The following is an 11,268-nucleotide window of genomic DNA, read 5'->3' as shown; positions in this document are numbered from 1 at the left end:
TTTAAAGGATTTTTAGGAATGTCAGTTAATCTGTCTGAAGTTCAACAGTCAAGTACATTGCCTTTTGACCTTCAAGAATCCAGAGTAGTAGGTAGGTCCCACTGGGTATTGAGACCATTCCTAATTCTGACTGAAAACAACAGTTGGAAGTTCCAGCAGTCCCAATCCTTGAAGCAGCTCTCAAAGTCATCAGAAGATATACATGCCTGCTTTCAAAGTCAAAGCCCCAAGACTTCTTAGAAAACCATGGGGGTGATTCTCATTTCATAGGCATTAGAAAGACCAAATCACATTATTACTCTTCCCTTTGTCAACTGAATAATATTTAGCTACAGTATTTATTCCTATTGCACATAGATAAGCAGTACAGTCCCCTCCCTTCACTTTCATACATATTTGAAAACACACTAAGATGCAGCCCCATTCAAGATGACTCTGAAAAGAAATGGAATTGTGGGGATAAATCTGAGAATATGAGTCAATTTACATTTTCCAAGAAAGACACCATAAGAAGGCATTTTCCTACCAAGGCTTGAGAGCGTTCCATGCTCTTAAAGATATTGGACCAATACAGTGAGTTAAAAGCGATCACTTAAAAGCAAAGTAACTACATACTCTAATTGATATTACTTTATAATCCCTTCAAAATGTTACTTCTACTGTATGTACCTTATTTTTGGTGTAATACTCCTATTTAATGTGTCCTGTGAGATTCATGCAAAGCATTCCAGTGTTTTTACTTTAAAAAGCACAGCATAACATCTGCAAGTGAATAGTCAGTTTAGATATCTTCAGTGAATACACAATTAGAAGGATCGTCATGGAGCTGAACATTCCTCTACTTTTATCTAAAAAAAACAACACATGGCATGTTACCCTTAGCCCGTTTTCTGTTTTCTTCAAAACTGTCGCTTACAATAACTATGTCACAATAGGTCAAAAGGTGAAGCAGCATCTGTCATCCAAAGAACAAAAGTGGAAAAAAAAGAGAAGAAGAAAAGAGTCACAGGACTGCCAGTCAGGCCTCATATTGTTGACCCTGCAGTAAGAGTACAGGAAGGTGCTGTTTGAATCGCAGTGGCACAGCACGGCAAAGAGGAAGTGCATCTACATCATCCATCATCCCAAAATAACCGCTTTGGACACAATCACCCCTGATTCGTGTGCGCACTTCCGGACTCACAAGTGCCGAAAACTGAAAACACAACCAAGCAGTTCAGGGTACAGAACTTAAGGGGAAGGTCTGTCAGAGTCAGACATGCAAAGAGGTACAGTAGCCGCACCCCAAAAAAGTATGCTTTAGTTGACAGTAAAAACCCTCTAGCATTACAACAGTTTTGACAAAGCTTTTCATTCATGCTTTACAAGGAATGTTAAACTGAACAATTGATGCTTTGTGTGATTAGTCATGATACTTATGTTAATGAAGCTAAATTTCTTTGAAGTGCACAGATGAAGAACAAACACAATTCAATTCAAAATAATTAAAATCACAAAAGGAGAAAGAAAAAGCCAGCATGTTATAATAGAAACAATGATGTCAGAAAGAAAAGGCCCTGAGCAAGGAAACATTGTGGCACTGGGACACTGAGCTGGTCCAGTTGTCAATATTATCTCATGTCGTTAGGAGTGTAAATGACCCTTGTAGTAGCTCTTAATTGATCAGCCAATCTAGACAGGAATGCTCCAATGTTCAAACCCTGGGAGATAGATCACCCAGAACAGGATATCTAATTCTGCTATTGAAGCTGTTGAAAATGAACATACCCCCTGACAGAAACGTATAACATTAAGAAAAATAAAATCATTTTAAAATGTAAGAAAATGGAATAATGATGTGGTCAATTCTGAAATTTAAACTAAAGTTGACTTTTAACTGGAAGTGAATGATTCTGAATATAAACCTCAAATTGTGAAATACAAGCCCCCGTACATTTAAAGCACACTATTCTATTTCTTATAAAAGTCTTATAAAAACACATTTTCAGATGCTCTTGACTTGTTAGATTACAGAGATGTCATTTGCATTTCAGTGTGTTTGCAGTGAAGACCACATCAGGAACACATTTTAGTCTTGTGCTAGTAGAAAAAAACATGGCACTTTTCTAGAATTTGCAGTAGTATTTGAAAATGCAGAATCAATTTCTTGACCAGTTATAACAGCACTGTGGTTGACAGTATAAGTAGCTTATTTCTGACAGTTTTTTTTTTCATATTACACATGCAGCATAGATAGGATACAGAATTTTCAGCCTGATGCTTGCAGAATTACAGAACAAGTTCCTCAGAACAATATAGAGAAACCTCTCTCCACATTCACTATTTTGTAAATGTAGCCTTTTATCTCCATAAGGAAAATAGATTGAAATTCTTGAGCCTATTCGAACAAACCTGTCTTATCCATCTTTAGACCTTGTCTTTTCATTAATACTTAACTCACAAAAACACAAAGAACCAGTGTTTACCAGCGCTGAAGAGAATGACTTCTCTGAGATTTGTTTTACAATTATGAACTCAACAGCTCCAGCTGACTTAGAATCAAGCAATTTAGCTCAGAAATGAAGACTGTCCAATTGCTAAATAGCATTTGAAACATTTCTGCAGTTCCATGCAAAAGGCTGCTGTTTCACAATAGAGCTGTCCACTACACAGCCCCACAGGCATGGCACCTTACCGAAAGTCTCTTTTTTTAAACAACAAAAAATACAGAAAGAGACAGGAAAAAAGAAAAACGCTAACATGAAGAGAGCAGCTCTAGATTGAAGCCCCTGGCATTTTTATGGGAGGCTTTGCAATAACACACCTTACAGAGAAACAAAACAAGGCAAGCAAAGAACCTAGAGTTACAGGCTGTATAAGGCATTTGCATACATGTGTGAAAACGAATAATAAAATTATTTTGTGCAGTGTCTTTAAAAGTAGTCATCTCAGAGCACATTACAATACATAAAAGTAGGTAGAGAAGATACAATAATCACAAAAAAGACTCTGGAAGGGGACGTTTTGTGGCTGAATGTAAAAAGCACCCAGTCTGGCCGAGTACCTGATTTCTTTCAGGATGGGGTCCAGAACCATTGACTGCGCAGACGAACAGTGGGAACACATAGTGAGCCAGGACCCGCGGAGTGAGGACCACACAGAGCAGAGCGAATGGACAGTGCTGGCTCGATCCTGAGGAGGCGTGTAGAGCTGGAGGATTTTAAATCCACTCAAAACCTGACAGGACGCCAGTGCAAGGACCCCAAAACAGGCGTGATGTGATCAATTCCAAACAACACAATCAGGATTCTGGCTGCCAGATTCTGAATTTATACACAAGAGATACCTCAGATAGGAGTAACAATATTCCAAAACTAATCGGTTAGCATAGGCCATTGCCTGGCAGTATTTTTCAGATGGAAAAACCAGAAAGGTTACAGCTTTGATTTTATGTAACTGATGGGAGAATGTAATGTAACCTTAGTCTTTGGACAATCAAGATAAAGAGCTTGACAACTTGACAATAGTTTCACTGTAATTGTCCATAGCCAGATTGAAAGTGTTTGTAAGGTTCATAGTTGTGGTAGGCTGTCCCATGGCATGACTGTACTAACTAGTGTTCTTCCACTAGAGGTCGCCAGATGGGGTCTCAAAGACTTCTAGCAGTTTCACTTGATATGTAATACGTTTACTAATTGAATATAATTGAAGCAGCAGTAGTTAAGGGATGGTGGTAGCCAGGTAGCCACCCTCTCTAAATACTTTTTTAATGTGAGAGAAGCCATTTTAGTTCTTTTTGTGTGAAATCTTTTGTTGTACGTCAAGCCAGGAAGCCCCTTGGAAATATAACTTCGCTGTCTTGGAGTATTTTCTGTTCAGAGTCACACTACCAGAAGCCGAGTCTGGGACAGGCATGGGAAGAGCTGAGACTGTTGAACTGGGAAGTATAAAGGGAAATCGGCAGCAGGTCAGTAGACAGGGCGCTTTGTTTTCCCAAGTAACTTAAGCTTGAAAACAAATGTCTAGGATTACGAACTTAAATGTTAAGTCAAATGTTGTGTCTCCACTAGCACTCAAACCAATCCAATGAACTCCATTCTTCTGGTTCCTTCACACCTGAGGAACACAACCTTAAAGCCACAACAAACCTTTCTACTCCTACTTCCACTGCCAAAAGCTCTTCTAGGTCCCTTTAAAACCTAGAAGACTTGAGCTGATCTCTACCGTAGGTGGAACAGTGTAACACTTTCTGTATTCCATTACCAATGGGACACTGGTAATGCTCATATGAAGAGCTGTGTGTGGCATTAGTTCTTCTCTTCTGAATAAGTTTAGACAAAAACTAAGTCTCAGTGCACTTAAATAATAGTGCTCTTACTGGAGAGAAGTTGGTTAAATTTGTTCTAACTTGCTGTTATTTGATCATCTCATTTATCTTGTTGAAGCATCATTCTTGTGCTTGATTGATTCCACTGTATTAGAAAGCACGACATAGTAATTGATTCAAAGCATACGACACTGTGTTAAGACTCCTTTCTATATGTTTGTATACATCTCTTCTTACTAAGTTTTCAGTTAATGTCTTATCATTCTGCTTCATCATCTCAGTATTTCATAACTGCTAGAGTCAAGTGTTTTCTTTTGAATGGTTTTGAAGTCTTCAGTCATCTGTCTTCAGCTGTCTCTCTTGCCCCAGCTTTTAATAAGTTTAGCTTTTTTCAGTCATCATTACTCATGCCCTTCAGACATTGAATTAAACTAGTTGTCATTTTGTGGACATTGAGAACTCTTAAAAAGTGTCAGTACCTACAACTAAAAATGAATTATGTTCATTAATAAGCTTAATTCTGCAAGCACACTCTAGGCAACAGAATATGCAGAAGACTGGGCATAGATATTCTGGCACTTCTAGAGTTAATATCTGTGTCTTTTTTTTAGACAGAAGTAATTCTTTTAATCATATTTCTGTAGTTTGTCCTAATGACTGTGGGATAAAAACAAGGTGACATTTCAAAGAGAATAAGGTTTCTTCACAACAAGAGAGGGGACTTTATGACAAAACCAGTGGTGTACTACCACTCATGCACTGAAGTTCAGGTAATGGAGGAACCGCGTGGGTGTCCATATGTTTTGTTTTCCACTTCCTGTATATAGATACCCCCCCCCATTGGTCCATCATTACGCCATTGCTGCCGTTGTGATATCGTTATCATCTCTACCGGCCAATCAGAACCCAAGCTCTACAGTTTAAATACCTGAAGAAAGTTCGACTCTATTAGCTCCAGCTCAACTTGGAACGCTTATTGTTCGACTTTTTATTTTATTTTTTTTGGTCACCTTCGGCTTTGTTTTTGCCGTTTAATATTTGTTTATTTGTGCTTGTATGACCTCGTTCGTTGCTCCTCATTTGTTCTCATTGTACCCCATCTCTGGCTTGTGTGTTGTATATTCGCGCATTACCTGTTTTCCCACTATCGTGCAAATGTGCTCACCCGTGTTTGCGTTTAACCGTGGACTCTTTGTACGCGTGGGGAAAAGGTAATAGGTTTTTGTTTGTTTTGTGTTAGGTTAGACCTCGCTGTATTCGCTAGATCCGTTTGGTTTTATTTTCTTTCCTTTGGCACCGCTCAAGTTCCCTTTTCCTGTGTGTTCTTGTGTCGTGTAAATACGTACCAGTCAGTTATTCACTTTTGTCACGTTTCCTTAGTCGCTCACCAGAAGCCCACCTGCATCCAAACCCATCCTAAATGTTACACCCCTTTACCCCTAGACACCTGGGCTCGTCCGGGATCTTAATTTCTGCTGTGTTAAGGGTTTTTGGCTGCAGCGTTTTTTGTGTTTGCACTTTTGGTTGTTACTTGGTAGATTAAGGACTGGTTTAGGATTCTGAGATTCGGAGTGTGCTTTTGGCAAGGTGGTTATGGCTACCTTTGATTTACGGAGGAACCTTCCTCTTAGCAGCTGTACAGGTGCAGGAAGGGCGAACTGCTCCAAATTGCGGGTCACTTCCGGCTTCAGGTATCGGAGCAAGCTCTTTAAAGGGTCATCAAGAGAGCTGTAATGGATCTGTTGGTGGAGTTGGAGGTCTTCGCACTAGCGAGCGAGGACGCGCTGGTTCCCCTGGGGCTGGTGCTCAACCTGCTATGGCTAAGGAAGAACAGGACGAGGTGCAGGTGGTGGCTGAGGTCAAGGTCGCATTACCTCCCTTTGTACCGTTCTCTCCCGTCTCCACTGGGTCGGAAGACGAGACTCGTCCGGCCCGTTTGCATACGGAGGCGCAAGAAAAAGCCCAGGCACGCCGGGCAGAATTCGAGTTGCGCCCTTGCGATTCGTTAAATGGAGATGGAGGCGGAGAAAGAGGTTAAGCCCGGACAGCTTGTTGAATTGGAAGCTAAACGGACTGGACCTGCTGCGCAGCCGACCCACTCCGAGGCCTCTAGCATGTCTCCTGGCCAAGATCCACTCTCGACCGCCTTCGACGTAAGTAAGCAGGTTGCTTACTTTGGTGCATTCGAGCGCATTGCTACATCACTTCGCTGGCTTAGAGGTCTGGTCACTGCTCTTGCACTGTAGACGAGCTGGAAATGCTCAGGAAGTTTGCTCTACACTTTCACTAGAGGAAAATTTGAATTACGACCGTGTGAAAGCTGCTGTTTTACGTGCTTACGAACTGGTTCCTGAAGCTTATAGGTCAAAAGAACAAACGTTTGTTGAATTCGCTAGAGAAGGGTATTCTTTGACCAGTGGTATGTAGCGAGTAAAGAGAGCGACTTTAACTAATTGAGTTCTTCTAACAGAATTAGTTTAAGAACTCTTGTCTATTTAAACGAAGAGAAGGTGAATTGTTTGTCACAGGCAGCAGTGCTAGCGAATTTGTGCTTATTCACAAAAATGTTTTCACGTCGGTGCGCTCAGAAAAGAGCTCGCTTACGTTCATCTTGAAAGGGTTAGTTTCATTAACTGGAGATCCAAAGGATCAGAAATTCAGATATTGAGGGATACTGGGCCACCCAGTCGACCACTGTTGCAGATGCACTGCATTTTTCAGAAGAAACCTTGTAAATCTAGTATTTTAGTTCAAGGAATTGAGATGGGAGTTGTAAAAGTACCCTTAGATCGAATACATGTGGAGCGTGACTTAATTAAGGGGTGTGGCGCAGTTGGGGTACGCCCCTCCTTACGTGTTAAAGGTGTAAGATTTTGCTGGAGGTAAAGTAAAGCCAGTGGAAGAGGTATTGGATTCGCCGAATGATAAATCTCACGTTGAGGAAACATTTTTTCCTGATGCGTTCCCTGCATGTCGTCACGCGTGCACAGAGACACAAACTGGGTGGCGTAGTGGATTAGTTTTAATCCTTTCTACTGAGAGAAATCGCCGATAGTACTTCATAGTCAGATTCTACTACTTTGCTCCCTCCTGGGAAACCGCCTTCGATAAAAGTGTTTAAAGCCTGGGTTGAGTGCTATGAATACTGACATCCCTGGGTCGTGGCGCTTGTGTTTTGTTTACAAACATGTCCGTATGTCCACCCACCCCCCACAATGGTCCATCATTACACCATTGCTGCAGTTGTGTGACATCATTATCATCTCTACTCTTCGCCAATCGGAACCCAAGCTCTACAGTTTAAATATCTGAAGAAGGTTAGACTCCATAAGCGTTCCAAGTTGAGCTGGAGCTAATTGTTTGACTGTTTTGCCAGCTTCGGCTTTGTTTTTGCTGTTTAGTTTTTATTATGCTTGTACTACCTTGCTTGTTGCTCCTTATTTGTTCTCATTGTACCCCATCTCTGGCTTGTGTGTTGTATATTTGCGTATTACCTGTTTTCCACCACTGTGCAGATTTTGCTTACTCATGTTTGTGTTTAACCATGAACTTGTTGTACACTTTTACACAGCAGAAAAGAGTAAGAGAAAACACTGCATCTTCAGGATGCAACTCGAGGAGCTTGGAGTTTATGGAATCCCTATTGGGGGAAAAATATGGAATCCAACAGATCAATAATACATATGCTTACACATCTCACTTGTGCTCTGGGTTCAGTTTTGAAGTAGAGGCCCTGCCATATCTCAGAAGGCAAGATTGTTTTGTTAATATTTCTTCCTGGTGATATTCAAGTTCATTGTTGTATGTACCAGAGTACAATGCTTACTTATTTCCGCCCATGATAAATGACATGACAGATGCCATCACAATTCTTGCACATTGATATGTGTGAATCAAATTGATGTAACTGTATATTTTCTAAGTCTTTCAAAACCTCCCCCCAAAACACCAGATAGTTCAGACGCAATGGTAATGCATATTCAAAGCAACAGGTATATTGTGGCCACAACTACCTGAGCAGTTGTGCTTAATTGAATAACTGGAACCCTGGGCAGACTACGCTTGAAACAGAGTTGGAAAAGGATTATATTGTCCTAAGATAACTGCTTTTTTTAATTGGCTCACCTCATATTCCCTTTATTCCTGCTCTCATACGCTGTATCTGGGCAATAACAGTCTGGGTTTGTTACAAAGTGGCCATAACATGGCATAGCTCTTATTTCAGTCATCACCCCCAGGCTTTTAGAACGTGTGGTTGTCTGCACAGTGCTCACTGGGTGTGGAGCGGCATTGTGGGTGGCCCCTCGCCAGGCTCCCTGCCTCTTCTCGCGGTACCTCGTGCTTTTGACACTGAAGAAAAGGCGTGAAGTGGAACTGTTTCTTTCACTCGGCTCCTTCCAAATAACAAAGTATTAGTGCAATTAGGCTTTTGAGCAAATGATAAATCAGCCCCTGCATGTCACCGACGTGCTGATGAATAGTGAATCGCATTCCTCAGCTAAATCTTTTCCAAGACTTTGTCCTGCCGCTTGCTGTTATGTCAAGTAACTATTTTCGGAGACTTGTTTTCGATGGTGCACTGGACTGCCCATAGCAAGGTTTGCTATTGGGATTTTTCAGCACAGCTCCCTCTGCGGTATTGACGAACCTCCCATCTAGTGTAAATGACAGTACTGACATGTGCTATTTGTTTTCCCCGGCTATTCCCTTGCATGAAGAATCTGTTTAGGGGAGTTTGTGAGTATTTCAAAACAGTCTGTTAAATAATGCAAATACCAGTTGCAGTTGAGTCTCAGTTTTAATTACACGGTTTCTCTGTATCCTTCTGAAAAGGGCCTTTATTTCGTTTTTACCTGATTTATGAGCGTCAATCTATGGGAATGTAGAAGGATGATTCCTTTTAGGAATCCATTTTTATCTGGAAAGAATTTATCCAAGGAGTCACTAAGTCATGTAGAATGCAAATTCCTTTCCTGAACAAGAGCATAGTTTGTTTTTCATATTAGCAGTAGCAGTTTTCTTATGACTGTGGAATTCAATACGTTCTGTGGAACCATGAAGGAAACTTAACGAGCGGCAAGATTTTCATTGGCAACTGCTAGCCACTTGAGACTGAGGTGGACGAATTTCTCACCTCCCTGTGCAAGCAGGCTTTTATTTTCTCCCTAAGGGTTGATGATATTGCTGAAATTAACAAAAAATGTGCTATCGTGTCTTATCTAACCTGTGTTGACTCAACTTTACTTCCACATTGCACAAATTAAACTGGTACAGTGAAGTGGTTAAACAACAGTAAAGGTTTCTATTTTGAGTGGGTCCCTTTTCGAACTGGCTTTTCCAGTCCACATCATGACAGTGCTCCAGTGTTAATGTCACCTCACTTCTGTAACTGAACTTGCCAGCATGGTCAACTGCCTTACAAAACTGCACAGAGAGTGGACTTTAAGGAGCACGGTTTGAGAAGATCTGGTCTAGAGATGTTTGAGGTTTTGCTATTAGCCAGCTCTGCCTAAGTTTCCCTAAATGGCAGCACAAGCTATTTATGAGTGTTGATGGTGCGAGGTGAACTAGCCCACAGCTGCCATGCTCTTTGTATTGTGGGATGCTCTTTTGGTGGGAAGAGGTATTACAACATTTTAAACTGTCAATTTAAAATCAGAAACAGAAAAAACTGTATCTATTCCCCAACGTCATATTTTTTTTTCTCATGTAGCTTTTTGCTCACACCCTACAGCAAACTGTTCTGCACTCGCCTAATAATGAACAGCACTGTGGAGAAGCTTCCCTAGCTATGAGCAAGGGATTTCACATGATTTAGCAGACTCCGGCAACTAAAATGTTCAATTATACAATCCTAGAAGGTCTCTTGTAGAAATTATACTAAATTTTTGGTAAGATAATTGTTTTTCAAATGTTCTCCTGAAGCAAAACAGGCACACAAAGATACCTGTTCTTAGGTTTTCTCTTCTTTCCTGCAATCATATTGATTCATGCCTTTTCTATGTTTTGCAGAAGATTGATGCATCTCAGTTGTGCTGATGTTATAGCATTTTTGCTTTGCATTCTTTATTTAACAAATGGCTTCCAGCTTAGAGCTAGCACAATTAATTAATTGCGTACCACTCAGCAATTTCCACACTTCATTTTGGTTTTATATTCATGCATCAGAAATGTAAATCCTGTTCAGTGACGCAATATCACACCCATTAATCTTGTAAACCTCGGATGAGAATATATATATATAAAAAAAAAGAGATTCAATTCTTTTCTGAAAAGTAAAAATGTAGGTTTTGGAAAGCCAGTCAATTCTTAATATTTCTCCACATCCCCTTTTCTCTGTCTCATGGTCTGTTCCATTTTCACAATTTCTGCATAACCATTATGTTTTTCACTGCAATGATTCCTTTAAGAAAGAAAGAAAACTATAAAACAATAAGGTGAGGGCTTTATTACGTTCTGTATAATTTAAGATCAAAACATGTCTCAAGTCTGGCCCATCCAGCAGCAGGACGACGCAACACCATTCTGTAGATGATTCAGCGGGAAGCATCGCTTCAATCTCCTGTGTTTTATTAATGCATCCTAAAAGACTCATTTTGTAACTTAAATATATACAGTAATTTGCATGTGCACCTATTAATTTGTGGAGATCATAACTCATAATATAAGATCTCCATCTCTGAACCCAATACTTGAAAAACTATGAGAACCTTCCCTTTAAAAAGATGCATTATAAAATATTTGTACTTGGTTTCATTATTTTTTAGGACAACTCATGGTTTTAGGTTAATTTTTTTAAAACGCCATATCACAAAATGCAATATGCAAATGGAACCTTGCCATATTTCCTTAGCTGTGTGTTTGCAGTGAACCATATCAGACTGGAGACCACTGGGAAGTGGAGTCATTACAAGAAGCAGGCAGGCTCCAATGTGCACAGCTCTGTCTTTCACTTGTATGAG

Source organism: Lepisosteus oculatus, chromosome 22 (genome assembly GCF_040954835.1).
Source record: "Lepisosteus oculatus isolate fLepOcu1 chromosome 22, fLepOcu1.hap2, whole genome shotgun sequence".
Classification (NCBI taxonomy): Eukaryota; Metazoa; Chordata; class Actinopteri; order Semionotiformes; family Lepisosteidae; genus Lepisosteus; species Lepisosteus oculatus.
This window is presented reverse-complemented; position numbering follows the sequence as displayed.